Here is a 27,256-nt window from a genome sequence, read left to right as displayed (position 1 = left end):
GCTAGAAGTTGACCACCGCGTAGTTATCCCAATAGAATCCCCCATCCGTGTGATCATTACTGCAGGAGACGTACTCCACTCCTGAGCAGTCCCAACGCTCGGAGTTAAAAGAGACGCAATCCCAGGCCGACTAAACCAAACTTCATTCATTACCACCCGGCCTGGGATTTTTTACGGACAATGCTCAGAAATTTGCGGGGCTAATCACAGCTACATACCCATTGTAGTAGAATCAACCCCACTCCCACATTTCGAGGCCTGATCGTCCCTTCTATCATCATCCTAATCATTAAGAAGCTATGCAACAGCACTAGCCTTTTAAGCTAGCCAAAGAGGGACTTCCCCCTCCTTAATGATATGCCACAGCTTAACCCCGCACCATGATTTTCAATCATAGTTATAACCTGATTAACCCTAGCACTCCTCATCCAACCAAAACTACTAGCCTTCACCACAACCAACCCCCCATCAAATAAGACCTCCCTCACTACCAAACCCACACCATGATCCTGACCATGAACCTAAGCTTCTTTGACCAATTTTCCAGCCCCAATCTATTTGGCATCCCCTTAATCCTACTATCCCTACTCTTCCCAGCCCTACTATTCCCGTCCCCAAACAACCGATGAATCAACAACCGCCTTTCTACTATCCAAACATGACTCCTTCACCTAATCACAAAACAACTAATAGTCCCACTCAACAAAAATGGCCACAAATGAGCCATAATATTTACATCCCTAATAATCATACTTCTTACAATCAACCTTCTAGGCCTCCTTCCATATACATTCACCCCAACCACCCAACTATCTATGAACATAGCCCTAGCCTTCCCACTATGGCTCGCCACACTACTAACAGGCATGTTTAACCATGTACGTGCCCCAGGGCCGGCTTAAAGTAGGCTCTATTGTCCCACTTTACTGCTAAATCCGCCTTCCAGAAGTGGTTTCACGCTTCTTTCCGTGTGCCCTATGAATAGGGAATGTAGCCCATTTCTTCCACTCCATAGGCTATACCTTGACCTGTCTTATTAGCGGGGTGCTATTGTGTCCACTGTTGTGCTCTCATTCGAGGTGGGCTGGCGACGGCGGTATGTAGGCTGTGTTGGCAAGGGGTGGTTGGGTTAATCGGGGATTATCGATTGTAGAACAGGCTCCTCTAGGTGGGTTTGGGGCACCGCCAAGTCCTTAGAGTTTTAAGCGTTTGTGCTCGTAGTTCTCTGGCGGATACTTCGGTAAAGTAAGTATCAAGATTTAGGGCCAGGCACAGTGGGGTATCTAATCCCAGTTTGGGCCCTGGCTTTCGTGGGTTTAAATCAGTCGTTAGTTCCTAAGATCATCTTAATGGTGTGTTTAGGTGCATCTTGGGCTTATGACAGCTTAGTTGCATTTTGATCTTAGTTAGCTAGGATAGGCATTTTACCACTCTTTACGCCGTGTCAATAGGACGGTTGATTTGGGTTTCTTGTATGACCGCGGTGGCTGGCACAAGATTTACCAACCCTTGAAGTTAGGCTGTTGCTATAACTAAGTCAAGTTTGCACTCATTGCTTAATGTTAATTACTGCTGAATACCCGTGGGGGCGTGGCTTAGCGAGGCGTCTTGGGCTACTACTTGGGTGTGCCTGATACCCGCTCCTCAAGGCCTGTATGGGGGTAGGTGGTCGAGGGCGTTTACACTGGGGCGCGGATACTTGCATGTATATATTTAGCAAAAACCAACCGTAAGGTTAGGACTAAGTCTTTTGTCCGCAGGCATGTTTTATGCCATCTTGGCAACTTCAGTGCCATGCTTTGTGTTAAGCTATGTGGACGGGGGTGTGGTTAGCTGATAGTTGAGTGGTGAGTGAGAGTGAAGTATATGAAATTATTGCTTGTGTTTACTATTTTTAGTACTGGAGTTTCTCTAATAAGTTTAAGTTATTTTGTATGTGTTTGTGTGTATATATACATCGTTCCGATGATGTCATGGAAGGGATGATTAATGGAGTTTTAGAGGTAGTTTGCTGGGATTGGGCGATGAAGGTTTATGCTACATGGTGGTTAGCGAAAGTTTACTGGTTTAGTTTGTGAAGCGCAGGGGTTGCGCTTAATGATTTGTTGTTTTGTGCTATGTCCAACGAGCATTCATCCAATAGCCCCATTTAACCCGGAGGGTGGAGGTAACATTAACTGAATGTGGTCAAAGTGCATCAGTGTCAGGATGATTCCCCATATACGCCAACCGTCTCATCGAGGGACCCTTGAAATATAGGATAGGCCGTGAGGCAGGTGTGTCCAGGCTTAGATTGTGGGACCCCCGAGATCACTGGGAATAGCCACCTGTGAGGTAACCCCGGAAAAAATAAGAGGAACCAGAGGCGCCAAAAAGCTGGAACATGCCGCGATTACGCATTGAGAAGGTGAAAGTACTCACAGATGCCACTTTGAAGGGCAAGGAGGGGTGAGTGAACCCAATGGATGGCCCTGACCGAGGAACCAGAGGCGCAAAAATGTGAGGAGGGCGAGGGGTTTAGGGGGAACGTATGGGCCTGAAGCTAGTCATACCGGACATTATGTGCAACGGGTTGCTGATTTCACGTGAGGAGTACGATTAATAAATCCGTCTGATACGAACTGCATGAGATATGTGGTGGAGAGTTGTTGTTGGAGCATGTCCTGTGAGCATTCATTAAAATGGGGTCTTGTTATGCGCTTGAGTGGAGTTGTATTGGGTGTTGTGGGGTATGGTCCTAGAACATTCATGCCGGGTGGTTTGGTAGGAGTGTGTTTAAGGGTTTAATGGCCGTGTACATGTATGGGTTTAGCACCTGCTTATAAGATAGTCCGTATATAATGTATATTACTGGTACTATAGTATGTATGTATATGGGGTATATAAATTTATGCACGAATATGCATAACCAAATACCCCCGCCTCGGGGGGGGAGGGGGGGGGGGTTAAGCATAATGGCATAGATGGGGTAGAATTATTGGGGGCTTGCGGTTAGTTCCTGTAGTTGAGAACAATGGCGGCTTTTCGAGCCGCAGGCCTCGGGTAGTGTCCGGGCAGGAATAATGACTTATTTTATGTTTTTTTTAGGGATTTGCTTTGCGGTGGGTGTTTTGGGTGTGGCGTCGAATCCTTCGCCGTATTATGGGGTTGTTGGTTTGGTGTTAGCGTCTGTGGCGGGGTGCGGGTGGTTGCTGGGCCTTGGGGTTTCGTTCGTGGCTTTAGTGCTGTTTATGGTGTATTTGGGGGGTATGCTGGTGGTGTTTGTTTATTCAGTAGCTTTAGCAGCGGAGCCTTTCCCTGGGGCTTGGGGGGATTGACGGGTGATTGGATGTGCAGTAGCGTTTGTGGCAATTGTTTTTGGGGGGTTGGTGTTTGGGGGGTTTATGGGGGCTTGGAAGTTCGGGGTTTCTACTGTGAATAATGTTGGGGTGTTTGTTGTTCGGTCGGATTTTAGTGGAGTTTCCATGTTTTATTCACATGGGGCAGGGATGTTTTTAGTGGCGGGTTGGGGGCTGTTGTTGACTTTGTTTGTTGTATTGGAGCTTGTGCGGGGGTTGTCACGGGGTGCTATTCGGGCGGTTTAGGGGTTAGGGTCAGAGAATAGTTTATTGAAAATGCCAGCTTTGGGAGCTGGAGATAAAGGTTTGAGTCCTTTTTTTCTGAGTTTGGGGTACTCTAAGAAGTGGTAAGTCTTCAATCTTTGGTTTACAAGACCAATGTTTTTATAAACTATTAGAGTATTTAGCAGTTGAGTATTTTGTTTTCTAGGGCGCTTGCGGCGGGGAGGAGAAATAGGAGGATAGTGAAGTAGGCGATTGAAGCGAGTTGGCCGATGATGATGAATGGGTGTTCGACGGGTTGGCTTCCTACTCATGTTAGGACGAGGAGGTCGGCGACTAGTACTCAGAATAGGAGCTGGGAGAGTGGTCGGAATGTTATTGCTCGTTGTTTTGATTTGTGCAGGAATGGGATTAGAAATAGGATCAGTACGGAGGCGGCCAGTGCTAATACGCCTCCTAGTTTATTTGGGATTGAACGTAGGATGGCGTAGGCGAATAGGAAGTATCATTCTGGCTTGATGTGTGGTGGGGTTACTAGTGGGTTTGCTGGGGTGAAGTTTTCTGGGTCTCCCAGGAGGTTAACCGCTCATGCTTCTTTCTTATGAGACGTTAGTAAACCAATTACATAGCCTTGTCAAGACTAAATCACAGGTAAAAATCCTGTACATCTCATGTGGCCAACCACTCCCAACTAGGATTCCAAGACGCCTCATCACCCATCATAGAAGAACTCGTTGAATTCCACGACCACGCCCTAATCGTTGCCCTAGCTATCTGCAGCCTAGTTCTCTACCTTTTCGCCCACATACTAACAGAAAAACTCTCGTCCAATGCTGTAGACGCCCAAGAAGTAGAGCTGATCTGGACAATCCTACCTGCTATCGTCCTGGTACTCCTCGCCCTCCCATCCCTACAAATCCTCTACATAATGGACGAAATCGATGAACCAGACCTCACCCTAAAAGCCATCGGCCACCAATGATACTGAAGCTACGAATACACAGACTTCAAAGACCTATCATTCGACTTCTACATAGTGCCCACCCCAGACTTACCCAACGGCCACTTCCGACTGCTAGAAGTTGACCACCGCGTAGTTATCCCAATAGAATCCCCCATCCGTGTGATCATTACTGCAGGAGACGTACTCCACTCCTGAGCAGTCCCAACGCTCGGAGTTAAAACAGACGCAATCCCAGGCCGACTAAACCAAACTTCATTCATTACCACCCGGCCTGGGATTTTTTACGGACAATGCTCAGAAATTTGCGGGGCTAATCACAGCTACATACCCATTGTAGTAGAATCAACCCCACTCCCACATTTCGAGGCCTGATCGTCCCTTCTATCATCATCCTAATCATTAAGAAGCTATGCAACAGCACTAGCCTTTTAAGCTAGCCAAAGAGGGACTTCCCCCTCCTTAATGATATGCCACAGCTTAACCCCGCACCATGATTTTCAATCATAGTTATAACCTGATTAACCCTAGCACTCCTCATCCAACCAAAACTACTAGCCTTCACCACAACCAACCCCCCATCAAATAAGACCTCCCTCACTACCAAACCCACACCATGATCCTGACCATGAACCTAAGCTTCTTTGACCAATTTTCCAGCCCCAATCTATTTGGCATCCCCTTAATCCTACTATCCCTACTCTTCCCAGCCCTACTATTCCCGTCCCCAAACAACCGATGAATCAACAACCGCCTTTCTACTATCCAAACATGACTCCTTCACCTAATCACAAAACAACTAATAGTCCCACTCAACAAAAATGGCCACAAATGAGCCATAATATTTACATCCCTAATAATCATACTTCTTACAATCAACCTTCTAGGCCTCCTTCCATATACATTCACCCCAACCACCCAACTATCTATGAACATAGCCCTAGCCTTCCCACTATGGCTCGCCACACTACTAACAGGCATGTTTAACCATGTACGTGCCCCAGGGCCGGCTTAAAGTAGGCTCTATTGTCCCACTTTACTGCTAAATCCGCCTTCCAGAAGTGGTTTCACGCTTCTTTCCGTGTGCCCTATGAATAGGGAATGTAGCCCATTTCTTCCACTCCATAGGCTATACCTTGACCTGTCTTATTAGCGGGGTGCTATTGTGTCCACTGTTGTGCTCTCATTCGAGGTGGGCTGGCGACGGCGGTATGTAGGCTGTGTTGGCAAGGGGTGGTTGGGTTAATCGGGGATTATCGATTGTAGAACAGGCTCCTCTAGGTGGGTTTGGGGCACCGCCAAGTCCTTAGAGTTTTAAGCGTTTGTGCTCGTAGTTCTCTGGCGGATACTTCGGTAAAGTAAGTATCAAGATTTAGGGCCAGGCATAGTGGGGTATCTAATCCCAGTTTGGGCCCTGGCTTTCGTGGGTTTAAATCAGTCGTTAGTTCCTAAGATCATCTTAATGGTGTGTTTAGGTGCATCTTGGGCTTATGACAGCTTAGTTGCATTTTGATCTTAGTTAGCTAGGATAGGCATTTTACCACTCTTTACGCCGTGTCAATAGGACGGTTGATTTGGGTTTCTTGTATGACCGCGGTGGCTGGCACAAGATTTACCAACCCTTGAAGTTAGGCTGTTGCTATAACTAAGTCAAGTTTGCACTCATTGCTTAATGTTAATTACTGCTGAATACCCGTGGGGGCGTGGCTTAGCGAGGCGTCTTGGGCTACTACTTGGGTGTGCCTGATACCCGCTCCTCAAGGCCTGTATGGGGGTAGGTGGTCGAGGGCGTTTACACTGGGGCGCGGATACTTGCATGTATATATTTAGCAAAAACCAACCGTAAGGTTAGGACTAAGTCTTTTGTCCGCAGGCATGTTTTATGCCATCTTGGCAACTTCAGTGCCATGCTTTGTGTTAAGCTATGTGGACGGGGGTGTGGTTAGCTGATAGTTGAGTGGTGAGTGAGAGTGAAGTATATGAAATTATTGCTTGTGTTTACTATTTTTAGTACTGGAGTTTCTCTAATAAGTTTAAGTTATTTTGTATGTGTTTGTGTGTATATATACATCGTTCCGATGATGTCATGGAAGGGATGATTAATGGAGTTTTAGAGGTAGTTTGCTGGGATTGGGCGATGAAGGTTTATGCTACATGGTGGTTAGCGAAAGTTTACTGGTTTAGTTTGTGAAGCGCAGGGGTTGCGCTTAATGATTTGTTGTTTTGTGCTATGTCCAACGAGCATTCATCCAATAGCCCCATTTAACCCGGAGGGTGGAGGTAACATTAACTGAATGTGGTCAAAGTGCATCAGTGTCAGGATGATTCCCCATATACGCCAACCGTCTCATCGAGGGACCCTTGAAATATAGGATAGGCCGTGAGGCAGGTGTGTCCAGGCTTAGATTGTGGGACCCCCGAGATCACTGGGAATAGCCACCTGTGAGGTAACCCCGGAAAAAATAAGAGGAACCAGAGGCGCCAAAAAGCTGGAACATGCCGCGATTACGCATTGAGAAGGTGAAAGTACTCACAGATGCCACTTTGAAGGGCAAGGAGGGGTGAGTGAACCCAATGGATGGCCCTGACCGAGGAACCAGAGGCGCAAAAATGTGAGGAGGGCGAGGGGTTTAGGGGGAACGTATGGGCCTGAAGCTAGTCATACCGGACATTATGTGCAACGGGTTGCTGATTTCACGTGAGGAGTACGATTAATAAATCCGTCTGATACGAACTGCATGAGATATGTGGTGGAGAGTTGTTGTTGGAGCATGTCCTGTGAGCATTCATTAAAATGGGGTCTTGTTATGCGCTTGAGTGGAGTTGTATTGGGTGTTGTGGGGTATGGTCCTAGAACATTCATGCCGGGTGGTTTGGTAGGAGTGTGTTTAAGGGTTTAATGGCCGTGTACATGTATGGGTTTAGCACCTGCTTATAAGATAGTCCGTATATAATGTATATTACTGGTACTATAGTATGTATGTATATGGGGTATATAAATTTATGCACGAATATGCATAACCAAATACCCCCGCCTCGGGGGGGGAGGGGGGGGGGGGTTAAGCATAATGGCATAGATGGGGTAGAATTATTGGGGGCTTGCGGTTAGTTCCTGTAGTTGAGAACAATGGCGGCTTTTCGAGCCGCAGGCCTCGGGTAGTGTCCGGGCAGGAATAATGACTTATTTTATGTTTTTTTTAGGGATTTGCTTTGCGGTGGGTGTTTTGGGTGTGGCGTCGAATCCTTCGCCGTATTATGGGGTTGTTGGTTTGGTGTTAGCGTCTGTGGCGGGGTGCGGGTGGTTGCTGGGCCTTGGGGTTTCGTTCGTGGCTTTAGTGCTGTTTATGGTGTATTTGGGGGGTATGCTGGTGGTGTTTGTTTATTCAGTAGCTTTAGCAGCGGAGCCTTTCCCTGGGGCTTGGGGGGATTGACGGGTGATTGGATGTGCAGTAGCGTTTGTGGCAATTGTTTTTGGGGGGTTGGTGTTTGGGGGGTTTATGGGGGCTTGGAAGTTCGGGGTTTCTACTGTGAATAATGTTGGGGTGTTTGTTGTTCGGTCGGATTTTAGTGGAGTTTCCATGTTTTATTCACATGGGGCAGGGATGTTTTTAGTGGCGGGTTGGGGGCTGTTGTTGACTTTGTTTGTTGTATTGGAGCTTGTGCGGGGGTTGTCGCGGGGTGCTATTCGGGCGGTTTAGGGGTTAGGGTCAGAGAATAGTTTATTGAAAATGCCAGCTTTGGGAGCTGGAGATAAAGGTTTGAGTCCTTTTTTTCTGAGTTTGGGGTACTCTAAGAAGTGGTAAGTCTTCAATCTTTGGTTTACAAGACCAATGTTTTTATAAACTATTAGAGTATTTAGCAGTTGAGTATTTTGTTTTCTAGGGCGCTTGCGGCGGGGAGGAGAAATAGGAGGATAGTGAAGTAGGCGATTGAAGCGAGTTGGCCGATGATGATGAATGGGTGTTCGACGGGTTGGCTTCCTACTCATGTTAGGACGAGGAGGTCGGCGACTAGTACTCAGAATAGGAGCTGGGAGAGTGGTCGGAATGTTATTGCTCGTTGTTTTGATTTGTGCAGGAATGGGATTAGAAATAGGATCAGTACGGAGGCGGCCAGTGCTAATACGCCTCCTAGTTTATTTGGGATTGAACGTAGGATGGCGTAGGCGAATAGGAAGTATCATTCTGGCTTGATGTGTGGTGGGGTTACTAGTGGGTTTGCTGGGGTGAAGTTTTCTGGGTCTCCCAGGAGGTTAACCGCTCATGCTTCTTTCTTATGAGACGTTAGTAAACCAATTACATAGCCTTGTCAAGACTAAATCACAGGTAAAAATCCTGTACATCTCATGTGGCCAACCACTCCCAACTAGGATTCCAAGACGCCTCATCACCCATCATAGAAGAACTCGTTGAATTCCACGACCACGCCCTAATCGTTGCCCTAGCTATCTGCAGCCTAGTTCTCTACCTTTTAGCCCACATACTAACAGAAAAACTCTCGTCCAATGCTGTAGACGCCCAAGAAGTAGAGCTGATCTGGACAATCCTACCTGCTATCGTCCTGGTACTCCTCGCCCTCCCATCCCTACAAATCCTCTACATAATGGACGAAATCGATGAACCAGACCTCACCCTAAAAGCCATCGGCCACCAATGATACTGAAGCTACGAATACACAGACTTCAAAGACCTATCATTCGACTCCTACATAGTGCCCACCCCAGACTTACCCAACGGCCACTTCCGACTGCTAGAAGTTGACCACCGCGTAGTTATCCCAATAGAATCCCCCATCCGTGTGATCATTACTGCAGGAGACGTACTCCACTCCTGAGCAGTCCCAACGCTCGGAGTTAAAAGAGACGCAATCCCAGGCCGACTAAACCAAACTTCATTCATTACCACCCGGCCTGGGATTTTTTACGGACAATGCTCAGAAATTTGCGGGGCTAATCACAGCTACATACCCATTGTAGTAGAATCAACCCCACTCCCACATTTCGAGGCCTGATCGTCCCTTCTATCATCATCCTAATCATTAAGAAGCTATGCAACAGCACTAGCCTTTTAAGCTAGCCAAAGAGGGACTTCCCCCTCCTTAATGATATGCCACAGCTTAACCCCGCACCATGATTTTCAATCATAGTTATAACCTGATTAACCCTAGCACTCCTCATCCAACCAAAACTACTAGCCTTCACCACAACCAACCCCCCATCAAATAAGACCTCCCTCACTACCAAACCCACACCATGATCCTGACCATGAACCTAAGCTTCTTTGACCAATTTTCCAGCCCCAATCTATTTGGCATCCCCTTAATCCTACTATCCCTACTCTTCCCAGCCCTACTATTCCCGTCCCCAAACAACCGATGAATCAACAACCGCCTTTCTACTATCCAAACATGACTCCTTCACCTAATCACAAAACAACTAATAGTCCCACTCAACAAAAATGGCCACAAATGAGCCATAATATTTACATCCCTAATAATCATACTTCTTACAATCAACCTTCTAGGCCTCCTTCCATATACATTCACCCCAACCACCCAACTATCTATGAACATAGCCCTAGCCTTCCCACTATGGCTCGCCACACTACTAACAGGCATGTTTAACCATGTACGTGCCCCAGGGCCGGCTTAAAGTAGGCTCTATTGTCCCACTTTACTGCTAAATCCGCCTTCCAGAAGTGGTTTCACGCTTCTTTCCGTGTGCCCTATGAATAGGGAATGTAGCCCATTTCTTCCACTCCATAGGCTATACCTTGACCTGTCTTATTAGCGGGGTGCTATTGTGTCCACTGTTGTGCTCTCATTCGAGGTGGGCTGGCGACGGCGGTATGTAGGCTGTGTTGGCAAGGGGTGGTTGGGTTAATCGGGGATTATCGATTGTAGAACAGGCTCCTCTAGGTGGGTTTGGGGCACCGCCAAGTCCTTAGAGTTTTAAGCGTTTGTGCTCGTAGTTCTCTGGCGGATACTTCGGTAAAGTAAGTATCAAGATTTAGGGCCAGGCACAGTGGGGTATCTAATCCCAGTTTGGGCCCTGGCTTTCGTGGGTTTAAATCAGTCGTTAGTTCCTAAGATCATCTTAATGGTGTGTTTAGGTGCATCTTGGGCTTATGACAGCTTAGTTGCATTTTGATCTTAGTTAGCTAGGATAGGCATTTTACCACTCTTTACGCCGTGTCAATAGGACGGTTGATTTGGGTTTCTTGTATGACCGCGGTGGCTGGCACAAGATTTACCAACCCTTGAAGTTAGGCTGTTGCTATAACTAAGTCAAGTTTGCACTCATTGCTTAATGTTAATTACTGCTGAATACCCGTGGGGGCGTGGCTTAGCGAGGCGTCTTGGGCTACTACTTGGGTGTGCCTGATACCCGCTCCTCAAGGCCTGTATGGGGGTAGGTGGTCGAGGGCGTTTACACTGGGGCGCGGATACTTGCATGTATATATTTAGCAAAAACCAACCGTAAGGTTAGGACTAAGTCTTTTGTCCGCAGGCATGTTTTATGCCATCTTGGCAACTTCAGTGCCATGCTTTGTGTTAAGCTATGTGGACGGGGGTGTGGTTAGCTGATAGTTGAGTGGTGAGTGAGAGTGAAGTATATGAAATTATTGCTTGTGTTTACTATTTTTAGTACTGGAGTTTCTCTAATAAGTTTAAGTTATTTTGTATGTGTTTGTGTGTATATATACATCGTTCCGATGATGTCATGGAAGGGATGATTAATGGAGTTTTAGAGGTAGTTTGCTGGGATTGGGCGATGAAGGTTTATGCTACATGGTGGTTAGCGAAAGTTTACTGGTTTAGTTTGTGAAGCGCAGGGGTTGCGCTTAATGATTTGTTGTTTTGTGCTATGTCCAACGAGCATTCATCCAATAGCCCCATTTAACCCGGAGGGTGGAGGTAACATTAACTGAATGTGGTCAAAGTGCATCAGTGTCAGGATGATTCCCCATATACGCCAACCGTCTCATCGAGGGACCCTTGAAATATAGGATAGGCCGTGAGGCAGGTGTGTCCAGGCTTAGATTGTGGGACCCCCGAGATCACTGGGAATAGCCACCTGTGAGGTAACCCCGGAAAAAATAAGAGGAACCAGAGGCGCCAAAAAGCTGGAACATGCCGCGATTACGCATTGAGAAGGTGAAAGTACTCACAGATGCCACTTTGAAGGGCAAGGAGGGGTGAGTGAACCCAATGGATGGCCCTGACCGAGGAACCAGAGGCGCAAAAATGTGAGGAGGGCGAGGGGTTTAGGGGGAACGTATGGGCCTGAAGCTAGTCATACCGGACATTATGTGCAACTGGTTGCTGATTTCACGTGAGGAGTACGATTAATAAATCCGTCTGATACGAACTGCATGAGATATGTGGTGGAGAGTTGTTGTTGGAGCATGTCCTGTGAGCATTCATTAAAATGGGGTCTTGTTATGCGCTTGAGTGGAGTTGTATTGGGTGTTGTGGGGTATGGTCCTAGAACATTCATGCCGGGTGGTTTGGTAGGAGTGTGTTTAAGGGTTTAATGGCCGTGTACATGTATGGGTTTAGCACCTGCTTATAAGATAGTCCGTATATAATGTATATTACTGGTACTATAGTATGTATGTATATGGGGTATATAAATTTATGCACGAATATGCATAACCAAATACCCCCGCCTCGGGGGGGGAGGGGGGGGGGGGTTAAGCATAATGGCATAGATGGGGTAGAATTATTGGGGGCTTGCGGTTAGTTCCTGTAGTTGAGAACAATGGCGGCTTTTCGAGCCGCAGGCCTCGGGTAGTGTCCGGGCAGGAATAATGACTTATTTTATGTTTTTTTTAGGGATTTGCTTTGCGGTGGGTGTTTTGGGTGTGGCGTCGAATCCTTCGCCGTATTATGGGGTTGTTGGTTTGGTGTTAGCGTCTGTGGCGGGGTGCGGGTGGTTGCTGGGCCTTGGGGTTTCGTTCGTGGCTTTAGTGCTGTTTATGGTGTATTTGGGGGGTATGCTGGTGGTGTTTGTTTATTCAGTAGCTTTAGCAGCGGAGCCTTTCCCTGGGGCTTGGGGGGATTGACGGGTGATTGGATGTGCAGTAGCGTTTGTGGCAATTGTTTTTGGGGGGTTGGTGTTTGGGGGGTTTATGGGGGCTTGGAAGTTCGGGGTTTCTACTGTGAATAATGTTGGGGTGTTTGTTGTTCGGTCGGATTTTAGTGGAGTTTCCATGTTTTATTCACATGGGGCAGGGATGTTTTTAGTGGCGGGTTGGGGGCTGTTGTTGACTTTGTTTGTTGTATTGGAGCTTGTGCGGGGGTTGTCGCGGGGTGCTATTCGGGCGGTTTAGGGGTTAGGGTCAGAGAATAGTTTATTGAAAATGCCAGCTTTGGGAGCTGGAGATAAAGGTTTGAGTCCTTTTTTTCTGAGTTTGGGGTACTCTAAGAAGTGGTAAGTCTTCAATCTTTGGTTTACAAGACCAATGTTTTTATAAACTATTAGAGTATTTAGCAGTTGAGTATTTTGTTTTCTAGGGCGCTTGCGGCGGGGAGGAGAAATAGGAGGATAGTGAAGTAGGCGATTGAAGCGAGTTGGCCGATGATGATGAATGGGTGTTCGACGGGTTGGCTTCCTACTCATGTTAGGACGAGGAGGTCGGCGACTAGTACTCAGAATAGGAGCTGGGAGAGTGGTCGGAATGTTATTGCTCGTTGTTTTGATTTGTGCAGGAATGGGATTAGAAATAGGATCAGTACGGAGGCGGCCAGTGCTAATACGCCTCCTAGTTTATTTGGGATTGAACGTAGGATGGCGTAGGCGAATAGGAAGTATCATTCTGGCTTGATGTGTGGTGGGGTTACTAGTGGGTTTGCTGGGGTGAAGTTTTCTGGGTCTCCCAGGAGGTTAACCGCTCATGCTTCTTTCTTATGAGACGTTAGTAAACCAATTACATAGCCTTGTCAAGACTAAATCACAGGTAAAAATCCTGTACATCTCATGTGGCCAACCACTCCCAACTAGGATTCCAAGACGCCTCATCACCCATCATAGAAGAACTCGTTGAATTCCACGACCACGCCCTAATCGTTGCCCTAGCTATCTGCAGCCTAGTTCTCTACCTTTTAGCCCACATACTAACAGAAAAACTCTCGTCCAATGCTGTAGACGCCCAAGAAGTAGAGCTGATCTGGACAATCCTACCTGCTATCGTCCTGGTACTCCTCGCCCTCCCATCCCTACAAATCCTCTACATAATGGACGAAATCGATGAACCAGACCTCACCCTAAAAGCCATCGGCCACCAATGATACTGAAGCTACGAATACACAGACTTCAAAGACCTATCATTCGACTCCTACATAGTGCCCACCCCAGACTTACCCAACGGCCACTTCCGACTGCTAGAAGTTGACCACCGCGTAGTTATCCCAATAGAATCCCCCATCCGTGTGATCATTACTGCAGGAGACGTACTCCACTCCTGAGCAGTCCCAACGCTCGGAGTTAAAAGAGACGCAATCCCAGGCCGACTAAACCAAACTTCATTCATTACCACCCGGCCTGGGATTTTTTACGGACAATGCTCAGAAATTTGCGGGGCTAATCACAGCTACATACCCATTGTAGTAGAATCAACCCCACTCCCACATTTCGAGGCCTGATCGTCCCTTCTATCATCATCCTAATCATTAAGAAGCTATGCAACAGCACTAGCCTTTTAAGCTAGCCAAAGAGGGACTTCCCCCTCCTTAATGATATGCCACAGCTTAACCCCGCACCATGATTTTCAATCATAGTTATAACCTGATTAACCCTAGCACTCCTCATCCAACCAAAACTACTAGCCTTCACCACAACCAACCCCCCATCAAATAAGACCTCCCTCACTACCAAACCCACACCATGATCCTGACCATGAACCTAAGCTTCTTTGACCAATTTTCCAGCCCCAATCTATTTGGCATCCCCTTAATCCTACTATCCCTACTCTTCCCAGCCCTACTATTCCCGTCCCCAAACAACCGATGAATCAACAACCGCCTTTCTACTATCCAAACATGACTCCTTCACCTAATCACAAAACAACTAATAGTCCCACTCAACAAAAATGGCCACAAATGAGCCATAATATTTACATCCCTAATAATCATACTTCTTACAATCAACCTTCTAGGCCTCCTTCCATATACATTCACCCCAACCACCCAACTATCTATGAACATAGCCCTAGCCTTCCCACTATGGCTCGCCACACTACTAACAGGCATGTTTAACCATGTACGTGCCCCAGGGCCGGCTTAAAGTAGGCTCTATTGTCCCACTTTACTGCTAAATCCGCCTTCCAGAAGTGGTTTCACGCTTCTTTCCGTGTGCCCTATGAATAGGGAATGTAGCCCATTTCTTCCACTCCATAGGCTATACCTTGACCTGTCTTATTAGCGGGGTGCTATTGTGTCCACTGTTGTGCTCTCATTCGAGGTGGGCTGGCGACGGCGGTATGTAGGCTGTGTTGGCAAGGGGTGGTTGGGTTAATCGGGGATTATCGATTGTAGAACAGGCTCCTCTAGGTGGGTTTGGGGCACCGCCAAGTCCTTAGAGTTTTAAGCGTTTGTGCTCGTAGTTCTCTGGCGGATACTTCGGTAAAGTAAGTATCAAGATTTAGGGCCAGGCACAGTGGGGTATCTAATCCCAGTTTGGGCCCTGGCTTTCGTGGGTTTAAATCAGTCGTTAGTTCCTAAGATCATCTTAATGGTGTGTTTAGGTGCATCTTGGGCTTATGACAGCTTAGTTGCATTTTGATCTTAGTTAGCTAGGATAGGCATTTTACCACTCTTTACGCCGTGTCAATAGGACGGTTGATTTGGGTTTCTTGTATGACCGCGGTGGCTGGCACAAGATTTACCAACCCTTGAAGTTAGGCTGTTGCTATAACTAAGTCAAGTTTGCACTCATTGCTTAATGTTAATTACTGCTGAATACCCGTGGGGGCGTGGCTTAGCGAGGCGTCTTGGGCTACTACTTGGGTGTGCCTGATACCCGCTCCTCAAGGCCTGTATGGGGGTAGGTGGTCGAGGGCGTTTACACTGGGGCGCGGATACTTGCATGTATATATTTAGCAAAAACCAACCGTAAGGTTAGGACTAAGTCTTTTGTCCGCAGGCATGTTTTATGCCATCTTGGCAACTTCAGTGCCATGCTTTGTGTTAAGCTATGTGGACGGGGGTGTGGTTAGCTGATAGTTGAGTGGTGAGTGAGAGTGAAGTATATGAAATTATTGCTTGTGTTTACTATTTTTAGTACTGGAGTTTCTCTAATAAGTTTAAGTTATTTTGTATGTGTTTGTGTGTATATATACATCGTTCCGATGATGTCATGGAAGGGATGATTAATGGAGTTTTAGAGGTAGTTTGCTGGGATTGGGCGATGAAGGTTTATGCTACATGGTGGTTAGCGAAAGTTTACTGGTTTAGTTTGTGAAGCGCAGGGGTTGCGCTTAATGATTTGTTGTTTTGTGCTATGTCCAACGAGCATTCATCCAATAGCCCCATTTAACCCGGAGGGTGGAGGTAACATTAACTGAATGTGGTCAAAGTGCATCAGTGTCAGGATGATTCCCCATATACGCCAACCGTCTCATCGAGGGACCCTTGAAATATAGGATAGGCCGTGAGGCAGGTGTGTCCAGGCTTAGATTGTGGGACCCCCGAGATCACTGGGAATAGCCACCTGTGAGGTAACCCCGGAAAAAATAAGAGGAACCAGAGGCGCCAAAAAGCTGGAACATGCCGCGATTACGCATTGAGAAGGTGAAAGTACTCACAGATGCCACTTTGAAGGGCAAGGAGGGGTGAGTGAACCCAATGGATGGCCCTGACCGAGGAACCAGAGGCGCAAAAATGTGAGGAGGGCGAGGGGTTTAGGGGGAACGTATGGGCCTGAAGCTAGTCATACCGGACATTATGTGCAACGGGTTGCTGATTTCACGTGAGGAGTACGATTAATAAATCCGTCTGATACGAACTGCATGAGATATGTGGTGGAGAGTTGTTGTTGGAGCATGTCCTGTGAGCATTCATTAAAATGGGGTCTTGTTATGCGCTTGAGTGGAGTTGTATTGGGTGTTGTGGGGTATGGTCCTAGAACATTCATGCCGGGTGGTTTGGTAGGAGTGTGTTTAAGGGTTTAATGGCCGTGTACATGTATGGGTTTAGCACCTGCTTATAAGATAGTCCGTATATAATGTATATTACTGGTACTATAGTATGTATGTATATGGGGTATATAAATTTATGCACGAATATGCATAACCAAATACCCCCGCCTCGGGGGGGGAGGGGGGGGGGGGTTAAGCATAATGGCATAGATGGGGTAGAATTATTGGGGGCTTGCGGTTAGTTCCTGTAGTTGAGAACAATGGCGGCTTTTCGAGCCGCAGGCCTCGGGTAGTGTCCGGGCAGGAATAATGACTTATTTTATGTTTTTTTTAGGGATTTGCTTTGCGGTGGGTGTTTTGGGTGTGGCGTCGAATCCTTCGCCGTATTATGGGGTTGTTGGTTTGGTGTTAGCGTCTGTGGCGGGGTGCGGGTGGTTGCTGGGCCTTGGGGTTTCGTTCGTGGCTTTAGTGCTGTTTATGGTGTATTTGGGGGGTATGCTGGTGGTGTTTGTTTATTCAGTAGCTTTAGCAGCGGAGCCTTTCCCTGGGGCTTGGGGGGATTGACGGGTGATTGGATGTGCAGTAGCGTTTGTGGCAATTGTTTTTGGGGGGTTGGTGTTTGGGGGGTTTATGGGGGCTTGGAAGTTCGGGGTTTCTACTGTGAATAATGTTGGGGTGTTTGTTGTTCGGTCGGATTTTAGTGGAGTTTCCATGTTTTATTCACATGGGGCAGGGATGTTTTTAGTGGCGGGTTGGGGGCTGTTGTTGACTTTGTTTGTTGTATTGGAGCTTGTGCGGGGGTTGTCACGGGGTGCTATTCGGGCGGTTTAGGGGTTAGGGTCAGAGAATAGTTTATTGAAAATGCCAGCTTTGGGAGCTGGAGATAAAGGTTTGAGTCCTTTTTTTCTGAGTTTGGGGTACTCTAAGAAGTGGTAAGTCTTCAATCTTTGGTTTACAAGACCAATGTTTTTATAAACTATTAGAGTATTTAGCAGTTGAGTATTTTGTTTTCTAGGGCGCTTGCGGCGGGGAGGAGAAATAGGAGGATAGTGAAGTAGGCGATTGAAGCGAGTTGGCCGATGATGATGAATGGGTGTTCGACGGGTTGGCTTCCTACTCATGTTAGGACGAGGAGGTCGGCGACTAGTACTCAGAATAGGAGCTGGGAGAGTGGTCGGAATGTTATTGCTCGTTGTTTTGATTTGTGCAGGAATGGGATTAGAAATAGGATCAGTACGGAGGCGGCCAGTGCTAATACGCCTCCTAGTTTATTTGGGATTGAACGTAGGATGGCGTAGGCGAATAGGAAGTATCATTCTGGCTTGATGTGTGGTGGGGTTACTAGTGGGTTTGCTGGGGTGAAGTTTTCTGGGTCTCCCAGGAGGTTAACCGCTCATGCTTCTTTCTTATGAGACGTTAGTAAACCAATTACATAGCCTTGTCAAGACTAAATCACAGGTAAAAATCCTGTACATCTCATGTGGCCAACCACTCCCAACTAGGATTCCAAGACGCCTCATCACCCATCATAGAAGAACTCGTTGAATTCCACGACCACGCCCTAATCGTTGCCCTAGCTATCTGCAGCCTAGTTCTCTACCTTTTAGCCCACATACTAACAGAAAAACTCTCGTCCAATGCTGTAGACGCCCAAGAAGTAGAGCTGATCTGGACAATCCTACCTGCTATCGTCCTGGTACTCCTCGCCCTCCCATCCCTACAAATCCTCTACATAATGGACGAAATCGATGAACCAGACCTCACCCTAAAAGCCATCGGCCACCAATGATACTGAAGCTACGAATACACAGACTTCAAAGACCTATCATTCGACTTCTACATAGTGCCCACCCCAGACTTACCCAACGGCCACTTCCGACTGCTAGAAGTTGACCACCGCGTAGTTATCCCAATAGAATCCCCCATCCGTGTGATCATTACTGCAGGAGACGTACTCCACTCCTGAGCAGTCCCAACGCTCGGAGTTAAAACAGACGCAATCCCAGGCCGACTAAACCAAACTTCATTCATTACCACCCGGCCTGGGATTTTTTACGGACAATGCTCAGAAATTTGCGGGGCTAATCACAGCTACATACCCATTGTAGTAGAATCAACCCCACTCCCACATTTCGAGGCCTGATCGTCCCTTCTATCATCATCCTAATCATTAAGAAGCTATGCAACAGCACTAGCCTTTTAAGCTAGCCAAAGAGGGACTTCCCCCTCCTTAATGATATGCCACAGCTTAACCCCGCACCATGATTTTCAATCATAGTTATAACCTGATTAACCCTAGCACTCCTCATCCAACCAAAACTACTAGCCTTCACCACAACCAACCCCCCATCAAATAAGACCTCCCTCACTACCAAACCCACACCATGATCCTGACCATGAACCTAAGCTTCTTTGACCAATTTTCCAGCCCCAATCTATTTGGCATCCCCTTAATCCTACTATCCCTACTCTTCCCAGCCCTACTATTCCCGTCCCCAAACAACCGATGAATCAACAACCGCCTTTCTACTATCCAAACATGACTCCTTCACCTAATCACAAAACAACTAATAGTCCCACTCAACAAAAATGGCCACAAATGAGCCATAATATTTACATCCCTAATAATCATACTTCTTACAATCAACCTTCTAGGCCTCCTTCCATATACATTCACCCCAACCACCCAACTATCTATGAACATAGCCCTAGCCTTCCCACTATGGCTCGCCACACTACTAACAGGCATGTTTAACCATGTACGTGCCCCAGGGCCGGCTTAAAGTAGGCTCTATTGTCCCACTTTACTGCTAAATCCGCCTTCCAGAAGTGGTTTCACGCTTCTTTCCGTGTGCCCTATGAATAGGGAATGTAGCCCATTTCTTCCACTCCATAGGCTATACCTTGACCTGTCTTATTAGCGGGGTGCTATTGTGTCCACTGTTGTGCTCTCATTCGAGGTGGGCTGGCGACGGCGGTATGTAGGCTGTGTTGGCAAGGGGTGGTTGGGTTAATCGGGGATTATCGATTGTAGAACAGGCTCCTCTAGGTGGGTTTGGGGCACCGCCAAGTCCTTAGAGTTTTAAGCGTTTGTGCTCGTAGTTCTCTGGCGGATACTTCGGTAAAGTAAGTATCAAGATTTAGGGCCAGGCATAGTGGGGTATCTAATCCCAGTTTGGGCCCTGGCTTTCGTGGGTTTAAATCAGTCGTTAGTTCCTAAGATCATCTTAATGGTGTGTTTAGGTGCATCTTGGGCTTATGACAGCTTAGTTGCATTTTGATCTTAGTTAGCTAGGATAGGCATTTTACCACTCTTTACGCCGTGTCAATAGGACGGTTGATTTGGGTTTCTTGTATGACCGCGGTGGCTGGCACAAGATTTACCAACCCTTGAAGTTAGGCTGTTGCTATAACTAAGTCAAGTTTGCACTCATTGCTTAATGTTAATTACTGCTGAATACCCGTGGGGGCGTGGCTTAGCGAGGCGTCTTGGGCTACTACTTGGGTGTGCCTGATACCCGCTCCTCAAGGCCTGTATGGGGGTAGGTGGTCGAGGGCGTTTACACTGGGGCGCGGATACTTGCATGTATATATTTAGCAAAAACCAACCGTAAGGTTAGGACTAAGTCTTTTGTCCGCAGGCATGTTTTATGCCATCTTGGCAACTTCAGTGCCATGCTTTGTGTTAAGCTATGTGGACGGGGGTGTGGTTAGCTGATAGTTGAGTGGTGAGTGAGAGTGAAGTATATGAAATTATTGCTTGTGTTTACTATTTTTAGTACTGGAGTTTCTCTAATAAGTTTAAGTTATTTTGTATGTGTTTGTGTGTATATATACATCGTTCCGATGATGTCATGGAAGGGATGATTAATGGAGTTTTAGAGGTAGTTTGCTGGGATTGGGCGATGAAGGTTTATGCTACATGGTGGTTAGCGAAAGTTTACTGGTTTAGTTTGTGAAGCGCAGGGGTTGCGCTTAATGATTTGTTGTTTTGTGCTATGTCCAACGAGCATTCATCCAATAGCCCCATTTAACCCGGAGGGTGGAGGTAACATTAACTGAATGTGGTCAAAGTGCATCAGTGTCAGGATGATTCCCCATATACGCCAACCGTCTCATCGAGGGACCCTTGAAATATAGGATAGGCCGTGAGGCAGGTGTGTCCAGGCTTAGATTGTGGGACCCCCGAGATCACTGGGAATAGCCACCTGTGAGGTAACCCCGGAAAAAATAAGAGGAACCAGAGGCGCCAAAAAGCTGGAACATGCCGCGATTACGCATTGAGAAGGTGAAAGTACTCACAGATGCCACTTTGAAGGGCAAGGAGGGGTGAGTGAACCCAATGGATGGCCCTGACCGAGGAACCAGAGGCGCAAAAATGTGAGGAGGGCGAGGGGTTTAGGGGGAACGTATGGGCCTGAAGCTAGTCATACCGGACATTATGTGCAACGGGTTGCTGATTTCACGTGAGGAGTACGATTAATAAATCCGTCTGATACGAACTGCATGAGATATGTGGTGGAGAGTTGTTGTTGGAGCATGTCCTGTGAGCATTCATTAAAATGGGGTCTTGTTATGCGCTTGAGTGGAGTTGTATTGGGTGTTGTGGGGTATGGTCCTAGAACATTCATGCCGGGTGGTTTGGTAGGAGTGTGTTTAAGGGTTTAATGGCCGTGTACATGTATGGGTTTAGCACCTGCTTATAAGATAGTCCGTATATAATGTATATTACTGGTACTATAGTATGTATGTATATGGGGTATATAAATTTATGCACGAATATGCATAACCAAATACCCCCGCCTCGGGGGGGGAGGGGGGGGGGGTTAAGCATAATGGCATAGATGGGGTAGAATTATTGGGGGCTTGCGGTTAGTTCCTGTAGTTGAGAACAATGGCGGCTTTTCGAGCCGCAGGCCTCGGGTAGTGTCCGGGCAGGAATAATGACTTATTTTATGTTTTTTTTAGGGATTTGCTTTGCGGTGGGTGTTTTGGGTGTGGCGTCGAATCCTTCGCCGTATTATGGGGTTGTTGGTTTGGTGTTAGCGTCTGTGGCGGGGTGCGGGTGGTTGCTGGGCCTTGGGGTTTCGTTCGTGGCTTTAGTGCTGTTTATGGTGTATTTGGGGGGTATGCTGGTGGTGTTTGTTTATTCAGTAGCTTTAGCAGCGGAGCCTTTCCCTGGGGCTTGGGGGGATTGACGGGTGATTGGATGTGCAGTAGCGTTTGTGGCAATTGTTTTTGGGGGGTTGGTGTTTGGGGGGTTTATGGGGGCTTGGAAGTTCGGGGTTTCTACTGTGAATAATGTTGGGGTGTTTGTTGTTCGGTCGGATTTTAGTGGAGTTTCCATGTTTTATTCACATGGGGCAGGGATGTTTTTAGTGGCGGGTTGGGGGCTGTTGTTGACTTTGTTTGTTGTATTGGAGCTTGTGCGGGGGTTGTCGCGGGGTGCTATTCGGGCGGTTTAGGGGTTAGGGTCAGAGAATAGTTTATTGAAAATGCCAGCTTTGGGAGCTGGAGATAAAGGTTTGAGTCCTTTTTTTCTGAGTTTGGGGTACTCTAAGAAGTGGTAAGTCTTCAATCTTTGGTTTACAAGACCAATGTTTTTATAAACTATTAGAGTATTTAGCAGTTGAGTATTTTGTTTTCTAGGGCGCTTGCGGCGGGGAGGAGAAATAGGAGGATAGTGAAGTAGGCGATTGAAGCGAGTTGGCCGATGATGATGAATGGGTGTTCGACGGGTTGGCTTCCTACTCATGTTAGGACGAGGAGGTCGGCGACTAGTACTCAGAATAGGAGCTGGGAGAGTGGTCGGAATGTTATTGCTCGTTGTTTTGATTTGTGCAGGAATGGGATTAGAAATAGGATCAGTACGGAGGCGGCCAGTGCTAATACGCCTCCTAGTTTATTTGGGATTGAACGTAGGATGGCGTAGGCGAATAGGAAGTATCATTCTGGCTTGATGTGTGGTGGGGTTACTAGTGGGTTTGCTGGGGTGAAGTTTTCTGGGTCTCCCAGGAGGTTAACCGCTCATGCTTCTTTCTTATGAGACGTTAGTAAACCAATTACATAGCCTTGTCAAGACTAAATCACAGGTAAAAATCCTGTACATCTCATGTGGCCAACCACTCCCAACTAGGATTCCAAGACGCCTCATCACCCATCATAGAAGAACTCGTTGAATTCCACGACCACGCCCTAATCGTTGCCCTAGCTATCTGCAGCCTAGTTCTCTACCTTTTAGCCCACATACTAACAGAAAAACTCTCGTCCAATGCTGTAGACGCCCAAGAAGTAGAGCTGATCTGGACAATCCTACCTGCTATCGTCCTGGTACTCCTCGCCCTCCCATCCCTACAAATCCTCTACATAATGGACGAAATCGATGAACCAGACCTCACCCTAAAAGCCATCGGCCACCAATGATACTGAAGCTACGAATACACAGACTTCAAAGACCTATCATTCGACTCCTACATAGTGCCCACCCCAGACTTACCCAACGGCCACTTCCGACTGCTAGAAGTTGACCACCGCGTAGTTATCCCAATAGAATCCCCCATCCGCGTGATCATTACTGCAGGAGACGTACTCCACTCCTGAGCAGTCCCAACGCTCGGAGTTAAAAGAGACGCAATCCCAGGCCGACTAAACCAAACTTCATTCATTACCACCCGGCCTGGGATTTTTTACGGACAATGCTCAGAAATTTGCGGGGCTAATCACAGCTACATACCCATTGTAGTAGAATCAACCCCACTCCCACATTTCGAGGCCTGATCGTCCCTTCTATCATCATCCTAATCATTAAGAAGCTATGCAACAGCACTAGCCTTTTAAGCTAGCCAAAGAGGGACTTCCCCCTCCTTAATGATATGCCACAGCTTAACCCCGCACCATGATTTTCAATCATAGTTATAACCTGATTAACCCTAGCACTCCTCATCCAACCAAAACTACTAGCCTTCACCACAACCAACCCCCCATCAAATAAGACCTCCCTCACTACCAAACCCACACCATGATCCTGACCATGAACCTAAGCTTCTTTGACCAATTTTCCAGCCCCAATCTATTTGGCATCCCCTTAATCCTACTATCCCTACTCTTCCCAGCCCTACTATTCCCGTCCCCAAACAACCGATGAATCAACAACCGCCTTTCTACTATCCAAACATGACTCCTTCACCTAATCACAAAACAACTAATAGTCCCACTCAACAAAAATGGCCACAAATGAGCCATAATATTTACATCCCTAATAATCATACTTCTTACAATCAACCTTCTAGGCCTCCTTCCATATACATTCACCCCAACCACCCAACTATCTATGAACATAGCCCTAGCCTTCCCACTATGGCTCGCCACACTACTAACAGGCATGTTTAACCATGTACGTGCCCCAGGGCCGGCTTAAAGTAGGCTCTATTGTCCCACTTTACTGCTAAATCCGCCTTCCAGAAGTGGTTTCACGCTTCTTTCCGTGTGCCCTATGAATAGGGAATGTAGCCCATTTCTTCCACTCCATAGGCTATACCTTGACCTGTCTTATTAGCGGGGTGCTATTGTGTCCACTGTTGTGCTCTCATTCGAGGTGGGCTGGCGACGGCGGTATGTAGGCTGTGTTGGCAAGGGGTGGTTGGGTTAATCGGGGATTATCGATTGTAGAACAGGCTCCTCTAGGTGGGTTTGGGGCACCGCCAAGTCCTTAGAGTTTTAAGCGTTTGTGCTCGTAGTTCTCTGGCGGATACTTCGGTAAAGTAAGTATCAAGATTTAGGGCCAGGCACAGTGGGGTATCTAATCCCAGTTTGGGCCCTGGCTTTCGTGGGTTTAAATCAGTCGTTAGTTCCTAAGATCATCTTAATGGTGTGTTTAGGTGCATCTTGGGCTTATGACAGCTTAGTTGCATTTTGATCTTAGTTAGCTAGGATAGGCATTTTACCACTCTTTACGCCGTGTCAATAGGACGGTTGATTTGGGTTTCTTGTATGACCGCGGTGGCTGGCACAAGATTTACCAACCCTTGAAGTTAGGCTGTTGCTATAACTAAGTCAAGTTTGCACTCATTGCTTAATGTTAATTACTGCTGAATACCCGTGGGGGCGTGGCTTAGCGAGGCGTCTTGGGCTACTACTTGGGTGTGCCTGATACCCGCTCCTCAAGGCCTGTATGGGGGTAGGTGGTCGAGGGCGTTTACACTGGGGCGCGGATACTTGCATGTATATATTTAGCAAAAACCAACCGTAAGGTTAGGACTAAGTCTTTTGTCCGCAGGCATGTTTTATGCCATCTTGGCAACTTCAGTGCCATGCTTTGTGTTAAGCTATGTGGACGGGGGTGTGGTTAGCTGATAGTTGAGTGGTGAGTGAGAGTGAAGTATATGAAATTATTGCTTGTGTTTACTATTTTTAGTACTGGAGTTTCTCTAAGTCCTAGGACTAGGAGGAAATGGTGTTTCATAGTGTGTAGGCGTCGGGATAGTCCGAGTATCGTCGGGGTATTCCTGCTAGGCCTAGGAAGTGCTGGGGGAAGAACGTTAGGTTTACTCCTGTAAATATTACCCCGAAGTGGGCTTTTGCTCATGTTTGGTGTAGGGTAAACCCAGTGAGTAGTGGGAATCAGTGAGTAAATCCTGCTAGAATGGCAAAGACGGCGCCTATGGATAGGACGTAGTGGAAGTGGGCAACTACGTAGTACGTGTCGTGCAGGGCGATGTCTAGGGAAGAGTTTGCAAGAACGATTCCTGTTAATCCTCCGATGGTAAATAGGAAGATAAATCCTAGAGCTCATAGTATTGGGGGGGGTCTCATTTGATTGTTCCTCCGTGCAGGGTGGCTAGTCAGCTAAATACTTTGATTCCGGTAGGGATGGCAATGATTATAGTGGCTGATGTAAAGTAGGCTCGGGTATCAACGTCTATTCCTACTGTAAACATGTGGTGAGCTCAGACGATGAATCCTAGGAAGCCGATGGATAGTATGGCTCAGACTATTCCCATGTAGCCGAAGAGCTCCTTTTTGCCTGAGTAGTACGTGACTACGTGTGAGATGATTCCGAACCCCGGTAGGATCAGAATATAGACTTCTGGGTGTCCGAAGAATCAGAATAGGTGTTGGTACAGGATTGGGTCTCCTCCTCCAGCGGGGTCGAAGAATGTGGTGTTTAGGTTTCGATCAGTTAGTAATATTGTAATACCGGCGGCGAGTACGGGGAGTGATAGAAGGAGTAGGATGGCGGTAATTAGTACGGATCAGACAAATAGTGGGGTTTGGTATTGTGAGAGTGCGGGGGGTTTTATGTTGATGGCTGTGGTGATAAAGTTGATGGCCCCAAGGATGGAGGAGATACCGGCTAAGTGGAGTGAGAAGATAGCCAGGTCTACTGAAGCTCCGGCGTGGGCAAGGTCACCTGCTAGGGGAGGGTAGACAGTTCAGCCTGTGCCGGCGCCAGCTTCTACAGTGGATGAGGCTAGTAGGAGGAGGAATGATGGGGGGAGGAGTCAAAAGCTTATGTTGTTTATTCGCGGGAATGCTATGTCGGGGGCACCGATTATGAGGGGGACTAATCAGTTGCCGAATCCTCCGATCATGATGGGTATGACTATAAAGAAGCTTATTACAAAGGCGTGAGCGGTAACGATTACATTGTAAATTTGGTCGTCGCCTAGGAGAGTTCCTGGTTGTCCTAGTTCTGCGCGGATTAATAGGCTGAGTGCGGTGCCGACTATTCCTGCTCATGCCCCGAAGATGAGGTACAGGGTGCCAATATCCTTATGGTTAGTGGAAAATAGTCATCGGTTGATGAAGGTGACGGGTAAGATGGCTGAGTGTTGAAGCGTTAGGCTGTAGTCCTTTTTACAGAGGTTTAATTCCTCTTCTTATCGGCTCTGTAGTGAAATTCATGTTGAGTTGCAAGCTCATCGATGCGCACTAGGGTGCGTCAGGGTCTTTGTAGGCAGAAGCCAATTGGTTTAGGCATTTAGCTGTTAACTAGAGTTTTGTGGGATCGAAGCCCATCTGTCTAGGGAGGCTTTAGCTTAATTAAAGCGTCTGACTTGCATTCAGAAGATACAGGTTAATATTCTGTAAGTCTTAATGTGCAGAAACTAAGAGGGTTTAACTCTTATTTAAGGCTTTGAAGGCCTTCGGTTTGGGGTGTTATCCTAAGTTTCTAGACAATGGCATGTATTATTGGGGACAGGGGAAGTAAGAGGATTGATAGTGAGGCAAGGACCGCAGTAGGTGTGCTTGGGGCTTTGCTAGTGTATCATTGTTTTATGTGGTTAGAGGAGTTGGGGGGAAGGGTAATTGTTGAGTGGTATGCGAGGCGTAGGTAGAAGAAGAGGCTGAGCAGTGATAGCATGGCAATTGCCATGGCTGCTGGTGTTATTTCCTGTTTAGTTAGTTCTTGGATGATAAGTCACTTTGGTATAAAGCCTGTTAATGGGGGGAGGCCTGCTAGGGATAAAAGTACTAGTATTAGGGTGGCGTTTAGCACTGGGGTTTTTGTTCATGAGGTTGTGATCATGGATAGGTTAAGGGCTTTGATTTTGTTAAGGGCTAGGAATACGGCTGATGTTATGATTGTGTATAGGTAG

General features: G+C 47.1%; 1 long non-coding RNA gene across 1 annotated transcript in view; it reads right to left on the bottom strand.

Moving 5' to 3' along the window:
- Positions 1–283: 283 nt before the first annotated feature.
- LOC310890708 overlaps positions 284–27,256 on the bottom strand; it is a 63,699-nt gene continuing 36,726 nt past the window's right edge. The window contains exon 2 of the long non-coding RNA XR_014577278.1: positions 284–854. This is a non-coding gene — a long non-coding RNA (uncharacterized lncRNA). The remainder of the gene's footprint in view (positions 855–27,256) is intronic.

The sequence above is a fragment of the Anser anser genome (assembly GCF_964211835.1).
Source record: "Anser anser genome assembly, contig: HAP1_SCAFFOLD_34, whole genome shotgun sequence".
Lineage (NCBI taxonomy): Eukaryota > Metazoa > Chordata > Aves > Anseriformes > Anatidae > Anser > Anser anser.
The sequence above is the reverse complement of the archived record's forward strand: the minus strand, read 5'-3'. Positions and strand labels throughout refer to the sequence as shown.